Genomic DNA, 16,568 nt, shown 5'->3' with positions numbered 1-16,568 from the left:
TCCCTCACAATGGCTTATATGGTTGTCTACTTGGAAAAGTGCAGTGAGTTTTTTTCTTGCTCTCGCCACTCATGACCTAAGATGTGTGCTTTTTTTGGTTCACAATATCTTTCCCTCTCTGTAGATGATCAAGCAACATGTGGTCAGGATGGCCGAGCGGTCTAAAGCACTGCGTTAAGGCCGCAGTCTCTCCTGGAGGTGTGGGTTCGAATCCCACGTCTGACAAAACTTTAAGTCCATTTTGTCTCTGAGTTCTTTTAGAATCTCAGCTAAAAATTGGCAGTGCATATAATATCTGAATAAGTAACAAACTTCAGTTTCAACTGCAAATTAATTTGCCCAATTCTGTCTTCAAGCTCGTATAATATTCTTCTAGCACTCGTGGTGTTTTATGTGTTTTTTGGGGTGTGCTTAAAAAGTCCCTTTTATTAATTAAATGGGTTACATTCAGTCTTGTGATATTTTTGGTTTCCAATAAGTAGATTGTTAATTTTATGTAACCTCATTTTCTAATGCTCCATTCAAGAGATGTTTCCACTATGAAATGCAGAGCAAGGGGAAAGAGCACAAGTGATAGAGCGAGTGAGTGAGAAGGGGTGTTGAGGAAGGAGAGAATGAAACAAAGACAGAGTGAGTGAACGGCAGGTAGGCCTAGAAGAGGAGACTAGAAGTGAAGGCGACATACTTTTCCCTGCTTTTGACCTCCCACCCATCCCAAATCGACCACAAACGTACCATCTATGCAACGTTGGTATGCAGAAATTCACGCCTCAGCCAGTGAGTGGGAGTCCCAGGCCAGGGGCTAGAGAGCAAAAGACTGCATGTGCTCAGACGTTCCCTGCTAGGGACAGTTGATCTGAAACAAGGTCTGCACTCTTGTATCCAGCAAGGATCTAGAAATCCTGCATGAATCTGCAAGGCACAATGACAGCATACATTTGAATAACATGCCCCACCTTCTGCCTTCCTACTTCCTGTGCAGTAGTTGTTTGTGTAGAGAGAGAGGTCACAGGCAAGGTAATTTTGTGAGTAGGATACAGGACCCTAAATAGCTGGTGAGAGGTATGAGGTATTCTAAAAGCATAAAAATTGTACACCTGTGAAATGAAATGCTTTCACATGTGATCTTCTGTGTTTATTGACCTGTGCATAAAGTTGCACCTTGTGTTTGAAGGTTTAAATTATTTCAGGCTTTCATGGAGGCAGAAATTTCTGAGTGACTTTTATACATTTCTTAAGACTCTGCACTGTCAGGATGGCCGAGTGGTCTAAGGAGCTGTGTTTAGGCCGCAGTCTCCTCTGGAGGCGTGGGTTCAAATACCACTTCTGACATGACTTTTGGAGATGTAATCTCCTTTTTCAGGTTAACATCTGATGGAAGTTGCATCTGTTGGTCTTCACCTGGGATGTGATTCTGTCCTCATCTAATCAAGAGAGCTGGGGTTTCTCATATATTTCGGTTGTATAAAGTCTTGCTGACAAAGTGCAGTCCTTACTATATGAGCATAGGACCCATGTAAGAGCTCATCTGGAAGAGTCATGCTCTTGTATGCCCTGGCCAGACAGGCCATGCAAATATGGAAGAATGCCTAGCATCTAGTAGACAGTTGGACTCCAGCACACTTACGGCAATTTCCTCAGGGCTGTGATCAGGGGCTGCTTAGATTTGCGTATTCCACCCTATGTTGTGACATTGAAATTCCTTGTTGAATTTGCTTTAGCTAGCCAAGAGGTGGCTGTTGACTCAATTTCAAAGCAGCTTTGGGCCTTTCAAGTGGCTGGTTAATAGCACTTTCTCTTTGTACGCCTTAAAGGTCTAAAGAGTTCTTCATAGGTACTGCTCTCTATGGATTGTTCAAAGATCTGTTGGAAGTACTTATAATAGGATAAATAAACTGAGGGCATCCCTTTTCGGTACCCCACTTGCATGGCTGTCTGGCCTGTGGAAGGTTCCACAAATGCAAGTCAGGATGGCCGAGTGGTCTAAGGCGAGGTGTTCAGGTCGCAGTCTCTTCTGGAGGCGTGGGTTCAAATCCCACTTCTGACAATTGTGTGTTTACTCTACTTTTTTCTTGAGAGAGAAAAAATCAGATCATTTCCCTCACATGGGCTTCTATGGTTGTCTGCTTGGAAAAGTGCAGTGAGTTTTTTTCTTGCTCTAGCCACTCATGACCTAAGATGTGTGCTTTTTTTGGTTCACAATTTCTTTCCCTCTCTGTAGATAATCAAGCAAATGTGGTCAGGATGGCCGAGTGGTCTAAGGCGCTGCGTTAAGGCCGCAGTCTCTCCTGGAGGCGTGGGTTCGAATCCCACTTCTGACAAAACTTTAAGTCCATTTTGTCTCTGAGTTCTTTTAGAATCTCAGCAAAAAATTGGCAGTGCATATAATATCTGAATAAGTAACAAACTTCAGTTTCAACTGCAAATTAATTTGCCCAATTCTGTCTTCAAGCTCGTATAATATTCTTCTAGCACTCGTGGTGTTTTATGTGTTTTTTGGGGGGTGCTTAAAAAGTCCCTTTTATTAATGAAATGGGTTACATTCAGTCTTGTGATATTTTTGGTTTCCAATAAGTAGATTGTTAATTTTATGTAACATCATTTTCTAATGCTCCATTCAAGAGATGTTTCCACTATGAAATGCAGAGCAAGGGGAAAGAGCACAAGTGATAGAGCGAGTGAGTGAGAAGGGGTGTTGAGGATGGAGAGAATGAAACAAAGACAGAGTGAGCAAACGGCAGGTAGGCCTAGAAGAGGAGACTAGAAGTGAAGGCGACATACTTTTCCCTGCTTTTGACCTCCCACCCATCCCAAACCGACCACAAACGTACCATCTATGCAACGTTGGTATGCAGAAATTCACGCCTCAGCCAGTGAGGGTGAGTCCCAGGCCAGGGGCTAGAGAGCAAAAGACTGCATGTGCTCAGACATTCCCTGCTAGGGACAGTTGATCTGAAACAAGGTCTGCACTCTTGTATCCAGCAAGGATCTAGAAATCCTGCATGAATCTGCAAGGCACAATGACAGCACACATTTGCATAATATGCCCCACCTTCTGCCTTCCTACTTCCTGTGCAGTAGTTGTTTGTGTAGAGAGAGAGGTCGCAGGCAAGGTAATTTTGTGAGTCGGATACAGGACCCTAAAAAGCTGGTGAGAGGTATGAGGTATTCTAAAAGCATAAAAATTGTACACCTGTGAAATGAAATGCTTTCACATGTGATCTTCTGTGTTTATTGTCCTGTGCATAAAGTTGCACCTTGTGTTTGAAGGTTTAAATTATTTCAGGCTTGCATGGAGGCAGAAATTTCTGAGTGACTTTTATACATTTCTTAAGACTCTGCTCTGTCAGGATAACCGAGTGGTCTAAGGCGCTGTGTATAGGCCGCAGTCTCCTCTGGAGGCGTGGGTTCAAATCCCACTTCTGACATGACTTTTGGAGATGTAATCTCCTTTTTCAGGTTAACATCTGATGGAAGTTGCATCTGTTGGTCTTCACCTGGGATGTGATTCCGTCCTCATCTAGTCAAGAGAGCTGGGGTTTCTCATATATTTCGGTTGTAGAAAGTCTTGCTGACAAAGTTCAGTCCTTACTATATGAGCATAGGACCCATGTAAGAGCTCATCTGGAAGAGTCATGCTCTTGTATGCCCTGGCCAGACAGGCCATGCAAATATGGAAGAATGCCTAGCATCTGGTAGACAGTTGGACTCCAGCACACTTACGGCAGTTTCCTCAGGGCTGTGATCAGGGGCTGCTTAGATTTGCGTATTCCACCCTATGTTGTGACATTGAAATTCCTTGTTGAATTTGCTTTAGCTAGCCAATAGGTGGCTGTTGACTCAATTTCAAAGCAGCTTTGGGCCGTTCAAGTGGCTGGTTAATAGCACTTTCTCTTTGTACGCCTTAAAGGCATAAAGAGTTCTTCATAGGTACTGCTCTCTATGGATTGTTCAAAGATCTGTTGGAAGTACTTATAATAGGATAAATAAATTGAGGGCATGCTTTTTCGGTACCCCACTTGCATGGCTGTCTGGCCTGTGGAAGGTTCTATAAAAGCAAGTCAGGATGGCCGTGTGGTCTAAGGCGCTGCGTTCAGGTCGCAGTCTCTTCTGGAGGCGTGGGTTCAAATCCCACTTCTGACAATTGTGTGTTTACTCTACTTTTTTCTTGAGAGAGAAAAAATCAGATCATTTCCTTCACATGGGCTTATATGGTTGTCTACTTGGAAAAGTGCAGTGAGTTTTTTTCTTGCTCTAGCCACTCATGACCTAAGATGTGTGCATTTTTTTGGTTCACAATATCTTTTCCTCTCTGTAGATGATCAAGCAACATGTGGTCAGGATGGCCGAGTGGTCTAAGGCGCTGCGTTAAGGCCGCAGTCTATCCTGGAGACGTGGGTTCGAATCCCACTTCTGACTAAACTTTAAGTCCATTTTGTCTCTGAGTTCTTTTAGAATCTCAGCTAAAAATTGGCAGTGCATATAATATCTGAATAAGTAACAAACTTCAGTTTCAACTGCAAATTAATTTGCCCAATTCTGTCTTCAAGCTCGTATAATATTCTTCTAGCACTCGTACTGTTTTATGTGTTTTTTGGGGGGTGCTTAAAAAGTCCCTTTTATTAATGAAATGGGTTACATTCAGTCTTGTGATATTTTTGGTTTCCAATAAGTAGATTGTTAATTTTATGTAACCTCATTTTCTAATGCTCCATTCAAGAGATGTTTCCACTATGAAATGCAGAGCAAGGGGAAAGAGCACAAGTGATAGAGCGAGTGAGTGAGAAGGGGTGTTGAGGATGGAGAGAATGAAACAAAGACAGAGTGAGCGAACGGCAGGTAGGCCTAGAAGAGGAGACTAGAAGTGAAGGCGACATACTTTTCCCTGCTTTTGACCTCCCACCCATCCCAAACCGACCACAAACGTACCATCTATGCAACGTTGGTATGCAGAAATTCACGCCTCAGCCAGTGAGGGTGAGTCCCAGGCCAGGGGCTAGAGAGCAAAAGACTGCCTGTGCTCAGACATTCCCTGCTAGGGACAGTTGATCTGAAACAAGGTCTGCACTCTTGTATCCAGCAAGGATCTAGAAATCCTGCATGAATCTGCAAGGCACAATGACAGCACACATTTGCATAATATGCCCCACCTTCTGCCTTCCTACTTCCTGTGCAGTAGTTGTTTGTGTAGAGAGAGAGGTCGCAGGCAAGGTAATTTTGTGAGTCGGATACAGGACCCTAAAAAGCTGGTGAGAGGTATGAGGTATTCTAAAAGCATGAAAATTGTACACCTGTGAAATGAAATGCTTTCACATGTGATCTTCTGTGTTTATTGTCCTGTGCATAAAGTTGCACCTTGTGTTTGAAGGTTTAAATTATTTCAGGCTTGCATGGAGGCAGAAATTTCTGAGTGACTTTTATACATTTCTTAAGACTCTGCTCTGTCAGGATGGCCGAGTGGTCTAAGGCGCTGTGTTTAGGCCGCAGTCTCCTCTGGAGGCGTGGGTTCGAATCCCACTTCTGACATGACTTTTGGAGATGTAATCTCCTTTTTCAGGTTAACATCTGATGGAAGTTGCATCTGTTGGTCTTCACCTGGGATGTGATTCCGTCCTCATCTAGTCAAGAGAGCTGGGGTTTCTCATATATTTCGGTTGTATAAAGTCTTGCTGACAAAGTGCAGTCCTTACTATATGAGCATAGGACCCATGTAAGAGCTCATCTGGAAGAGTCATGCTCTTGTATGCCCTGGCCAGACAGGCCATGCAAATATGGAAGAATGCCTAGCATCTGGTAGACAGTTGGACTCCAGCACACTTACGGCAATTTCCTCAGGGCTGTGATCAGGGGCTGCTTAGATTTGCGTATTCCACCCTATGTTGTGACATTGAAATTCCTTGTTGAATTTGCTTTAGCTAGCCAAGAGGTGGCTGTTGACTCAATTTCAAAGCAGCTTTGGGCCGTTCAAGTGGCTGGTTAATAGCACTTTCTCTTTGTACTCCTTAAAGGCATAAAGAGTTCTTCATAGGTACTGCTCTCTATGGATTTTTCAAAGATCTGTTGGAAGTACTTATAATAGGATAAATAAATTGAGGGCATGCTTTTTCGGTACCCCACTTGCATGGCTGTCTGGCCTCTGGAAGGTTCTATAAATGCAAGTCAGGATGGCCGAGTGGTCTAAGGCGCTGCGTTCAGGTCGCAGTCTCTTCTGGAGGCGTGGGTTCAAATCCCACTTCTGACAATTGTGTGTTTACTCTACTTTTTTCTTGAGAGAGAAAAAATCAGATCATTTCCTTCACATGGGCTTATATGGTTGTCTACTTGGAAAAGTGCAGTGAGTTTTTTTCTTGCTCTAGCCACTCATGACCTAAGATGTGTGCTTTTTTTGGTTCACAATATCTTTCCCTCTCTGTAGATGATCAAGCAACATGTGGTCAGGATGGCCGAGTGGTCTAAGGCGCTGCGTTAAGGCCGCAGTCTATCCTGGAGACATGGGTTCGAATCCCACTTCTGACTAAACTTTAAGTCCATTTTGTCTCTGAGTTCTTTTAGAATCTCAGCTAAAAATTGGCAGTGCATATAATATCTGAATAAGTAACAAACTTCAGTTTCAACTGCAAATTAATTTGCCCAATTCTGTCTTCAAGCTCGTATAATATTCTTCTAGCACTCGTGCTGTTTTATGTGTTTTTTGGGGGGTGCTTAAAAAGTCCCTTTTATTAATGAAATGGGTTACATTCAGTCTTGTGATATTTTTGGTTTCCAATAAGTAGATTGTTAATTTTATGTAACCTCATTTTCTAATGCTCCATTCAAGAGATGTTTCCACTATGAAATGCAGAGCAAGGGGGAAGAGCACAAGTGATAGAGCGAGTGAGTGAGAAGGGGTGTTGAGGATGGAGAGAATGAAACAAAGACAGAGTGAGTGAACGGCAGGTAGGCCTAGAAGAGGAGACTAGAAGTGAAGGCGACATACTTTTCCCTGCTTTTGACCTCCCACCCATCCCAAACCGACCACAAACGTACTATCTGTGCAACGTTGGTATGCAGAAATTCACGCCTCAGCCAGTGAGGGTGAGTCCAAGGCCAGGGGCTAGAGAGCAAAAGACTGCATGTGCTCAGACGTTCCCTGCTAGGGACAGTTGATCTGAAACAAGGTCTGCTCTCTTGTATCCAGCAAGGATCTAGAAATCCTGCATGAATCTGCAAGGCACAATGACAGCATACATTTGCATAATATGCCCCACTTTCTGCCTTCCTACTTCCTGTGCAGTAGTTGTTTGTTTAGAGAGAGAGGTCGCAGGCAAGGTAATTTTGTGAGTAGGATACAGGACCCTAAATAGCTGGTGAGAGGTATGAGGTATTCTAAAAGCATAAAAATTGTACACCTCTGAAATGAAATGCTTTCACATGTGATCTTCTGTGTTTATTGTCCTGTGCATAAAGTTGCACCTTGTGTTTGAAGGTTTAAATTATTTCAGGCTTGCATCGAGGCAGAAATTTCTGAGTGACTTTTATACATTTCTTAAGACTCTTCACTGTCAGGATGGCCGAGTGGTCTAAGGCGCTGTGTTTAGGCCGCAGTCTCCTCTGGAGGCGTGGGTTCAAATCGCACTTCTGACATGACTTTTTGAGATATAATCTCCTTTTTCAGGTTAACATCTGATGGAAGTTGCATCTGTTGGTCTTCACCTGGGATGTGATTCCGTCCTCATCTAGTCAAGAGAGCTGGGGTTTCTCATATATTTCGGTTGTATAAAGTCTTGCTGACAAAGTGCAGTCCTTACTATATGAGCATAGGACCCATGTAAGAGCTCATCTGGAAGAGTCATGCTCTTGTATGCCCTGGCCAGACAGGCCATGCAAATATGGAAGAATGCCTAGCATCTGGTAGACAGTTGGACTCCAGCACACTTACGGCAATTTCCTCAGGGCTGTGATCAGGGGCTGCTTAGATTTGCGTATTCCACCCTATGTTGTGACATTGAAATTCCTTGTTGAATTTGCTTTAGCTAGCCAAGAGGTGGCTGTTGACTCAATTTCAAAGCAGCTTTGGGCCGTTCAAGTGGCTGGTTAATAGCACTTTCTCTTTGTACGCCTTAAAGGTCTAAAGAGTTCTTCATAGGTACTGCTCTCTATGGATTGTTCAAAGATCTGTTGGAAGTACTTATAATAGGATAAATAAATTGAGGGCATGCCTTTTCGGTACCCCACTTGCATGGCTGTCTGGCCTGTGGAAGGTTTTACAAATGCAAGTCAGGATGGCCGAGTGGTCTAAGGCGCTGTGTTCAGGTCGCAGTCTCTTCTGGAGGCGTGGGTTCAAATCCCACTTCTGACAATTGTGTGTTTACTCTACTTTTTTCTTGAGAGAGAAAAAATCAGATCATTTCCCTCACAATGGCTTATATGGTTGTCTACTTGGAAAAGTGCAGTGAGTTTTTTTCTTGCTCTCGCCACTCATGACCTAAGATGTGTGCTTTTTTTGGTTCACAATATCTTTCCCTCTCTGTAGATGATCAAGCAACATGTGGTCAGGATGGCCGAGTGGTCTAAAGCACTGCGTTAAGGCCGCAGTGTCTCCTGGAGGTGTGGGTTCGAATCCCACGTCTGACAAAACTTTAAGTCCATTTTGTCTCTGAGTTCTTTTAGAATCTCAGCTAAAAATTGGCAGTGCATATAATATCTGAATAAGTAACAAACTTCAGTTTCAACTGCAAATTAATTTGCCCAATTCTGTCTTCAAGCTCGTATAATATTCTTCTAGCACTCGTGGTGTTTTATGTGTTTTTTGGGGGGTGCTTAAAAAGTCCCTTTTATTAATGAAATGGGTTACATTCAGTCTTGTGATATTTTTGGTTTCCAATAAGTAGATTGTTAATTTTATGTAACCTCATTTTCTAATGCTCCATTCAAGAGATGTTTCCACTATGAAATGCAGAGCAAGGGGAAAGAGCACAAGTGATAGAGCGAGTGAGTGAGAAGGGGTGTTGAGGAAGGAGAGAATGAAACAAAGACAGAGTGAGTGAACAGCAGGTAGGCCTAGAAGAGGAGACTAGAAGTGAAGGCGACATACTTTTCCCTGCTTTTGACCTCCCACCCATCCCAAATCGACCACAAACGTACCATCTATGCAACGTTGGTATGCAGAAATTCACGCCTCAGCCAGTGAGTGGGAGTCCCAGGCCAGGGGCTAGAGAGCAAAAGACTGCATGTGCTCAGACGTTCCCTGCTAGGGACAGTTGATCTGAAACAAGGTCTGCACTCTTGTATCCAGCAAGGATCTAGAAATCCTGCATGAATCTGCAAGGCACAATGACAGCATACATTTGAATACCATGCCCCACCTTCTGCCTTCCTACTTCCTGTGCAGTAGTTGTTTGTGTAGAGAGAGAGGTCGCAGGCAAGGTAATTTTGTGAGTAGGATACAGGACCCTAAATAGCTGGTGAGAGGTATGAGGTATTCTAAAAGCATAAAAATTGTACACCTGTGAAATGAAATGCTTTCAAATGTGATCTTCTGTGTTTATTGACCTGTGCATAAAGTTGCACCTTGTGTTTGAAGGTTTAAATTATTTCAGGCTTGCATGGAGGCAGAAATTTCTGAGTGACTTTTATACATTTCTTAAGAATCTGCACTGTCAGGATGGCCGAGTGGTCTAAGGAGCTGTGTTTAGGCCGCAGTTTCCTCTGGAGACGTGGGTTCAAATCCCACTTCTGACATGACTTTTGGAGATGTAATCTCCTTTTTCAGGTTAACATCTGATGGAAGTTGCATCTGTTGGTCTTTACCTGGGATGTGATTCCGTCCTCATCTAGTCAAGAGAGCTGGGGTTTCTCATATATTTCGGTTGTATAAAGTCTTGCTGACAAAGTGCAGTCCTTACTATATGAGCATAGGACCCATGTAAGAGCTCATCTGGAAGAGTCATGCTCTTGTATGCCCTGGCCAGACAGGCCATGCAAATATGGAAGAATGCCTAGCATCTAGTAGACAGTTGGACTCCAGCACACTTACGGCAATTTCCTCAGGGCTGTGATCAGGGGCTGCTTAGATTTGCGTATTCCACCCTATGTTGTGACATTGAAATTCCTTGTTGAATTTGCTTTAGCTAGCCAAGAGGTGGCTGTTGACTCAATTTCAAAGCAGCTTTGGGCCTTTCAAGTGGCTGGTTAATAGCACTTTCTCTTTGTACGCCTTAAAGGTCTAAAGAGTTCTTCATAGGTACTGCTCTCTATGGATTGTTCAAAGATCTGTTGGAAGTACTTATAATAGGATAAATAAACTGAGGGCATGCCTTTTCGGTACCCCACTTTCATGGCTGTCTGGCCTGTGGAAGGTTCCACAAATGCAAGTCAGGATGGCCGAGTGGTCTAAGGCGCTGCGTTCAGGTCGCAGTCTCTTCTGGAGGCGTGGGTTCAAATCCCACTTCTGACAGTTGTGTGTTTACTCTACTTTTTTCTTGAGAGAGAAAAAATCAGATCATTTCCCTCACATGGGCTTATATGGTTGTCTGCTTGGAAAAGTGCAGTGAGTTTTTTTCTTGCTCTAGCCACTCATGACCTAAGATGTGTGCTTCTTTTGGTTCACAATATCTTTCCCTCTCTGTAGATGATCAAGCAAATGTGGTCAGGATGGCCGAGTGGTCTAAGGTGCTGCGTTAAGGCCGCAGTCTCTCCTGGAGGCGTGGGTTCGAATCCCACTTCTGACAAACCTTTAAGTCCATTTTGTCTCTGAGTTCTTTTAGAATCTCAGCTAAAAATTGGCAGTGCATATAATATCTGAATAAGTAACAAACTTCAGTTTCAACTGCAAATTAATTTGCCCAATTCTGTCTTCAAGCTCGTATAATATTCTTCTAGCACTCGTGGTGTTTTATGTGTTTTTTGGGGGGTGCTTAAAAAGTCCCTTTTATTAATGAAATGGGTTACATTCAGACTTGTGATATTTTTGGTTTCCAATAAGTAGATTGTTAATTTTATGTAACCTCATTTTCTAATGCTCCATTCAAGAGATGTTTCCACTATGAAATGCAGAGCAAGGGGAAAGAGCACAAGTGATAGAGCGAGTGAGTGAGAAGGGGTGTTGAGGAAGGAGAGAATGAAACAAAGACAGAGTGAGTGAACGGCAGGTAGGCCTAGAAGAGGAGACTAGAAGTGAAGGCGACATACTTTTCCCTGCTTTTGACCTCCCACCCATCCCAAACCGACCACATACGTACCATCTATGCAACGTTGGTATGCAGAAATTCACGCCTCAGCCAGTGAGGGTAAGTCCCAGGCCAGGGGCTAGAGAGCAAAAGACTGCATGTGCTCAGACGTTCCCTGCTAGGGACAGTTGATCTGAAACAAGGTCTGCTCTCTTGTATCCAGCAAGGATCTAGAAATCCTGCATGAATCTGCAAGGCACAATGACAGCATACATTTGCATAATATGCCCCACCTTCTGCCTTCCTACTTCCTGTGCAGTAGTTGTTTGTGTAGAGAGAGAGGTCGCAGGCAAGGTAATTTTGTGAGTATAATACAGGACCCTAAATAGCTGGTGAGAGGTTTGAGGTATTCTAAAAGCATAAAAATTGTACACCTGTGAAATGAAATGCTTTCACATGTGATCTTCTGTGTTTATTGACCTGTGCATAAAGTTGCACCTTGTGTTTGAAGGTTTAAATTATTTCAGGCTTGCATGGAGGCAGAAATTTCTGAGTGACTTTTATACATTTCTTAAGACTCTGCACTGTCAGGATGGCCGAGTGGTCTAAGGCGCTGTGTTTATGCCGCAGTCTCCTCTGGAGGCGCGGGTTCAAATCCAACTTCTGACGTGACTTTTGGAGATGTAATCTCCTTTTTCAGGTTAACATCTGATGGAAGTTGCATCTGTTGGTCTTCGCCTGGGATGTGATTCCGTCCTCATCTAGTCAAGAGAGCTGGGGTTTCTCATATATTTCGGTTGTATAAAGTCTTGCTGACAAAGTGCAGTCCTTACTATATGAGCATAGGACCCATGTAAGAGCTCATCTGGAAGAGTCATGCTCTTGTATGCCCTGGCCAGACAGGCCATGCAAATATGGAAGAATGCCTAGCATCTGGTAGACAGTTGGACTCCAGCACACTTACGGCAATTTCCTCAGGGCTGTGATCAGGGGCTGCTTAGATTTGCGTATTCCACCCTATGTTGTGACATTGAAATTCCTTGTTGAATTTGCTTTAGCTATCCAAGAGGTGGCTGTTGACTCAATTTCAAAGCAGCTTTGGCCCGTTCAAGTGGCTGGTTAATAGCACTTTCTCTTTGTACACCTTAAAGGTCTAAAGAGTTCTTCATAGGTACTGCTCTCTATGGATTGTTCAAAGATCTGTTGGAAGTACTTATAATAGGATAAATAAATTGAGGGCATGCCTTTTCGGTACCCCACTTGCATGGCTGTCTGGCCTGTGGAAGGTTCCACAAATGCAAGTCAGGATGGCCGAGTTGCCTAAGGCGCTGCGTTCAGGTCGCAGTCTCTTCTGGAGGCGTGGGTTCAAATCCCACTTCTGACAATTGTGTGTTTACTCTACTTTTTTCTTAAGAGAGAAAAAATCAGATCATTTCCCTCACATGGGCTTATGTGGTTGTATACTTGGAAAAGTGCAGTGAGTTTTTTTCTTGCTCTAGCCACTCATGACCTAAGATGTGTGCTTTTTTTGGTTCACAATATCTTTCCCTCTCTGTAGATGATCAAGCAACATGTGGTCAGGATGGCCGAGTGGTCTAAGGCGCTGCGTTAAGGCCGCAGTCTCTCCTGGAGGCGTGGGTTCGAATCCCACTTCTGACAAAACTTTAAGTCCATTTTGTCTCTGAGTTCTTTTAGAATCTCAGCTAAAAATTGGCAGTGCATATAATATCTGAATAAGTAACAAACTTCAGTTTCAACTGCAAATTAATTTGCCCAATTCTGTCTTCAAGCTCGTATAATATTCTTCTAGCACTCGTGGTGTTTTATGTGTTTTTTGGGGGGTGCTCAAAAGTCCCTTTTATTAATGAAATGGGTTACAATCAGTCTTGTGATATTTTTGGTTTCCAATAAGTAGATTGTTAATTTTATGTAACCTCATTTTCTAATGCTCCATTCAAGAGATGTTTCCACTATGAAATGCAGAGCAAGGGGAAAGAGCACAAGTGATAGAGCGAGTGAGTGAGAAGGGGTGTTGAGGAAGGAGAGAATGAAACAAAGACAGAGTGAGTGAACGGCAGGTATGCCTAGAAGAGGAGACTAGAAGTGAAGGCAACATACTTTTCCCTGCTTTTGACCTCCCACCCATCCCAAACCGACCACAAACGTACCATCTATGCAACGTTGGTATGCAGAAATTCACGCCTCAGCCAGTGAGGGTGAGTCCCAGGCCAGGGGCTAGAGAGCAAAAGACTGCATGTGCTCAGACGTTCCCTGCTAGGGACAGTTGATCTGAAACAAGGTCTGCACTCTTGTATCCAGCAAGGATCTAGAAATCCTGCATGAATCTGCAAGGCACAATGACAGCACACATTTGCATAATATGCCCCACCTTCTGCCTTCCTACTTCCTGTGCAGTAGTTGTTTGTGTAGAGAGAGAGGTCGCAGGCAAGGTAATTTTGTGAGTCGGATACAGGACCCTAAAAAGCTGGTGAGAGGTATGAGGTATTCTAAAAGCATAAAAATTGTACACCTGTGAAATGAAATGCTTTCACATGTGATCTTCTGTGTTTATTGTCCTGTGCATAAAGTTGCACCTTGTGTTTGAAGGTTTAAATTATTTCAGGCTTGCATGGAGGCAGAAATTTCTGAGTGACTTTTATACATTTCTTAAGACTCTGCTCTGTCAGGATGGCCGAGTGGTCTAAGGCGCTGTGTTTAGGCCGCAGTCTCCTCTGGAGGCGTGGGTTTGAATCCCACTTCTGACATGACTTTTGGAGATGTAATCTCCTTTTTCAGGTTAACATCTGATGGAAGTTGCATCTGTTGGTCTTCACCTGGGATGTGATTCCGTCCTCATCTAGTCAAGAGAGCTGGGGTTTCTCATATATTTCGGTTGTATAAAGTCTTGCTGACAAAGTGCAGTCCTTACTATATGAGCATAGGACCCATGTAAGAGCTCATCTGGAAGAGTCATGCTCTTGTATGCCCTGGCCAGACAGGCCATGCAAATATGGAAGAATGCCTAGCATCTGGTAGACAGTTGGACTCCAGCACACTTACGGCAATTTCCTCAGGGCTGTGATCAGGGGCTGCTTAGATTTGCGTATTCCACCCTATATTGTGACATTGAAATTCCTTGTTGAATTTGCTTTAGCTAGCCAAGAGGTGGCTGTTGACTCAATTTCAAAGCAGCTTTGGGCCTTTCAAGTGGCTGGTTAATAGCACTTTCTCTTTGTACGCCTTAAAGGTCTTGAGAGTTCTTCATAGGTATTGCTCTCTATGGATTGTTCAAAGATCTGTTGGAAGTACTTATAATAGGATAAATAAATTGAGGGCATGCCTTTTCGGTACCCCACTTGCATGGCTGTCTGGCCTGTGGAAGGTTCCACAAATGCAAGTCAGGATGGCCGAGTGGTCCAAGGTGCTGCATTCAGGTCGCAGTCTCTTCTGGAGGCGTGGGTTCAAATCCCACTTCTGACAATTGTGTGTTTACTCTACTTTTTTCTTGAGAGAGAAAAAATCAGATCATTTCCCTCACATGGGCTTATATGGTTGTCTACTTGGAAAAGTGCAGTGAGTTTTTTTCTTGCTCTAGCCACTCATGACCTAAGTTGTGTGCTTTTTTTGGTTCACAATATCTTTCCCTCTCTGTAGATGATCAAGCAAATGTGGTCAGGATGGCCGTGTGGTCTAAGGCGCTGCGTTAAGGCCGCAGTCTCTCCTGGAGGCATGGGTTCGAATCCCACTTCTGGCAAACCTTTAAGTCCATTTTGTCTCTGAGTTCTTTTAGAATCTCAGCTAAAAATTGGCAGTGCATATAATATCTGAATAAGTAACAAACTTAAGTTTCAACTGCAAATTAATTTGCCCAATTCTGTCTTCAAGCTCGTATAATATTCTTCTAGCACTCGTGGTGTTTTATGTGTTTTTTGGGGGGTGCTTAAAAAGTCCCTTTTATTAATGAAATGGGTTACATTCAGACTTGTGATATTTTTGGTTTCCAATAAGTAGATTGTTAATTTTATGTAACCTCATTTTCTAATGCTCCATTCAAGAGATGTTTCCACTATGAAATGCAGAGCAAGGGGAAAGAGCACAAGTGATAGAGCGAGTGAGTAAGAAGGGGTGTTGAGGAAGGAGAGAATGAAACAAAGACAGAGTGAGTGAACGGCAGGTAGGCCTAGAAGAGGAGACTAGAAGTGAAGGCGACATACTTTTCCCTGCTTTTGACCTCCCACCCATCCCAAACCGACCACATACGTACCATCTATGCAACGTTGGTATGCAGAAATTCACGCCTCAGCCAGTGAGGGTAAGTCCCAGGCCAGGGGCTAGAGAGCAAAAGACTGCGTGTGCTCAGACGTTCCCTGCTAGGGACAGTTGATCTGAAACAAGGTCTGCTCTCTTGTATCCAGCAAGGATCTAGAAATCCTGCATGAATCTGCAAGGCACAATGACAGCATACATTTGCATAATATGCCCCACCTTCTGCCTTCCTACTTCCTGTGCAGTAGTTGTTTGTGTAGAGAGAGAGGTCGCATGCAAGGTAATTTTGTGAGTAGGATACAGGACCCTAAATAGCTGGTGAGAAGTATGAGGTATTCTAAAAGCATAAAAATTGTACACCTGTGAAATGAAATGCTTTCACATGTGATCTTCTGTGTTTATTGTCCTGTGCATAAAGTTGCACCTTGTGTTTGAAGGTTTAAATTATTTCAGGCTTGCATGGAGGCAGAAATTTCTGAGTGACTTTTATACATTTCTTAAGACTCTGCACTGTCAGGATGGCCGAGTGGTCTAAGGCGCTGTGTTTAGGCCGCAGTCTCCTCTGGAGGCGTGGGTTCGAATCCCACTTCTGACATGACTTTTGGAGATGTAATCTCCTTTTTCAGGTTAACATCTGATGGAAGTTGCATCTGTTGGTCTTCACCTGGGATGTGATTCCGTCATCATCTAGTCAAGAGAGCTGGGGTTTCTCATATATTTCAGTTGTATAAAGTCTTGCTGACAAAGTGCAGTCCTTACTATATGAGCATAGGACCCATGTAAGAGCTCATCTGGAAGAGTCATGCTCTTGTATGCCCTGGCCAGACAGGCCATGCAAATATGGAAGAATGCCTAGCATCTGGTAGACAGTTGGACTCCAGCACACTTACGGCAATTTCCTCAGGGCTGTGATCAGGGGCTGCTTAGATTTGCGTATTCCACCCTATGTTGTGACATTGAAATTCCTTGTTGAATTTGCTTTAGCTATCCAAGAGGTGGCTGTTGACTCAATTTCAAAGCAGCTTTGGGCCGTTCAAGTGGCTGGTTAATAGCACTTTCTCTTTGTACGCCTTAAAGGTCTAAAGAGTTCTTCATAGGTACTGCTCTCTATGGATTGTTCAAAGATCTGTTGGAAGTACTTATAATAGGATAAAT

The 16,568-nt window shown here is 43.4% G+C and overlaps 10 non-coding genes across 10 annotated transcripts; all 10 read left to right on the top strand.

Moving 5' to 3' along the window:
- The first annotated feature begins 2,238 nt into the window (after positions 1-2,238).
- Positions 2,239-2,321, top strand: TRNAL-AAG (transfer RNA leucine (anticodon AAG)). Its single transcript has one exon. It is a non-coding gene; the product is annotated as a tRNA-Leu (tRNA).
- Positions 2,322-5,443: 3,122 nt separating this feature from the next.
- TRNAL-UAG (transfer RNA leucine (anticodon UAG)) lies at positions 5,444-5,526 on the top strand. Its single transcript has one exon. It is a non-coding gene; the product is annotated as a tRNA-Leu (tRNA).
- Positions 5,527-6,158: 632 nt separating this feature from the next.
- Positions 6,159-6,241, top strand: TRNAL-CAG (transfer RNA leucine (anticodon CAG)). The gene has a single exon. It is a non-coding gene; the product is annotated as a tRNA-Leu (tRNA).
- Positions 6,242-8,255: 2,014 nt separating this feature from the next.
- TRNAL-CAG (transfer RNA leucine (anticodon CAG)) lies at positions 8,256-8,338 on the top strand. The gene has a single exon. It is a non-coding gene; the product is annotated as a tRNA-Leu (tRNA).
- Positions 8,339-10,352: 2,014 nt separating this feature from the next.
- On the top strand, positions 10,353-10,435 carry TRNAL-CAG (transfer RNA leucine (anticodon CAG)). Its single transcript has one exon. It is a non-coding gene; the product is annotated as a tRNA-Leu (tRNA).
- Positions 10,436-10,626: 191 nt separating this feature from the next.
- TRNAL-AAG (transfer RNA leucine (anticodon AAG)) lies at positions 10,627-10,709 on the top strand. The gene has a single exon. It is a non-coding gene; the product is annotated as a tRNA-Leu (tRNA).
- Positions 10,710-11,733: 1,024 nt separating this feature from the next.
- Positions 11,734-11,816, top strand: TRNAI-UAU (transfer RNA isoleucine (anticodon UAU)). Its single transcript has one exon. It is a non-coding gene; the product is annotated as a tRNA-Ile (tRNA).
- A 907-nt stretch (positions 11,817-12,723) lies between these two features.
- Positions 12,724-12,806, top strand: TRNAL-AAG (transfer RNA leucine (anticodon AAG)). The gene has a single exon. It is a non-coding gene; the product is annotated as a tRNA-Leu (tRNA).
- A 1,023-nt stretch (positions 12,807-13,829) lies between these two features.
- On the top strand, positions 13,830-13,912 carry TRNAL-UAG (transfer RNA leucine (anticodon UAG)). The gene has a single exon. It is a non-coding gene; the product is annotated as a tRNA-Leu (tRNA).
- A 2,013-nt stretch (positions 13,913-15,925) lies between these two features.
- On the top strand, positions 15,926-16,008 carry TRNAL-UAG (transfer RNA leucine (anticodon UAG)). Its single transcript has one exon. It is a non-coding gene; the product is annotated as a tRNA-Leu (tRNA).
- The last annotated feature ends 560 nt before the right edge of the window (positions 16,009-16,568 follow it).

The sequence above is a fragment of the Lissotriton vulgaris genome, chromosome 8 (assembly GCF_964263255.1).
Source record: "Lissotriton vulgaris chromosome 8, aLisVul1.2, whole genome shotgun sequence".
Lineage (NCBI taxonomy): Eukaryota > Metazoa > Chordata > Amphibia > Caudata > Salamandridae > Lissotriton > Lissotriton vulgaris.
Note: the sequence above shows the minus strand (reverse complement) of the source record. Positions and strands in the feature narration are given on the sequence as shown.